We start from the raw sequence: 1374 nt of genomic DNA, 5'->3' as shown, positions 1-1374 counted from the left end.
TCGCCGTCGGCGCCCTCGATGGCGCCGTCGACGGCGCCCTAGTGCAATTCTCCACATTTTGGTTATTTTTGCTCCAAATTCGCTCCTTCTTGCATTTTTTTGCTCCATTGGCCCTAATTCATCATTCTTGCAACAAAACATCAAAAATACATTTCTTTAAAATACATTTCTTTAAAGTGCAATATCATTAAAAACAGTATAAAAGAGGTATGAAAATCTTAACATATTTTCCTTTGGTCAACTATTAAAGTTAATAATCATCACATAAATAATATATGTTCTGCAAATTTATCGAGGATACAGTTAGAGAGTGATCTTATGTCTCTACGTTGAAACACTTAGAGATGATACTAGAACGATCGGTTCCTTCCTCAAGTTATGAAACATTGTTCGATTAACTAAATAAGAGAACCCTCTAGAAAAAAAAGAATGATCATTCATAGTTGTGATCTTCAAATAAAGAACTCCGACGCAACATGCAATGCACCTAACACACATTTCTATGTTCATGTGCTCACACATGCATCTGAGCTAAATATCTCAGGAAGAGACTCTCCATTCTACTAAAAAATTTTGATTATTTTTATAATTTTGTTATTCATTATGATAGAAGTTCTTTTAGAAGTCTAATCTGCAGCGTAGCCACAAGGAAGTTTGGTTGGTGAAAGTTCCTGGTACACATTTGCCAAAGCCAAAAGAAGCCATCCAATGCCATTTATGACATTTATGTGCTCCATGGTTGATGGCAGTGCAGCCTCTCCATATAAATCCATGAAGGCATTGACTCTAGATGTCACGATATCCACAAATGAGATTAAAATGTTCGAATTGATTGATGGCTTTTATGGTACGCAAACATGTCTTGTTGTCTACATGTTATTCTCTTATGTGAATCTTAATTTTTTCTCTACATTCTATGCTTATAAAATTAATCATCCATTTATGACATTTATACTATCTATTATAAAAATCATCAAATGATTTTATCCATAGTAATTTTTATTCTATGGATTACAATTAATTGGGCGATTTGAGCTAAGAAATTACCACAATATGATATATTCAAACATGAAATTAATAGGATGGATTCTCTTCCGGGGATAAAAATGATCTATCTTAGATGCACACACAAATGCATGTTAGGAATGTTCCATGTTGGTTGGAATTATTTGGTCAAAATTGAGGAATTTTAGTAACGTTCAAAATAAATGAGTGTAGCACAAATTGTATTTTGCGATTGGGACTAAAAGGGCTGTAAACAAAACGAGCGAAGCCGAGATGATTGTTATTTGAACTCGAGTTGCCGAACTTGAGCTAGTTTACTGTGGCGATTGTAATTGGTGCTCGAGCTGGTTTAACTAAAGCTTTTTCATA

This window comes from Phalaenopsis equestris, unplaced genomic scaffold, assembly GCF_001263595.1.
Source record: "Phalaenopsis equestris unplaced genomic scaffold, ASM126359v1 Scaffold000210, whole genome shotgun sequence".
NCBI lineage: Eukaryota > Viridiplantae > Streptophyta > Magnoliopsida > Asparagales > Orchidaceae > Phalaenopsis > Phalaenopsis equestris.
The sequence above is the reverse complement of the archived record's forward strand: the minus strand, read 5'-3'. Positions refer to the sequence as shown.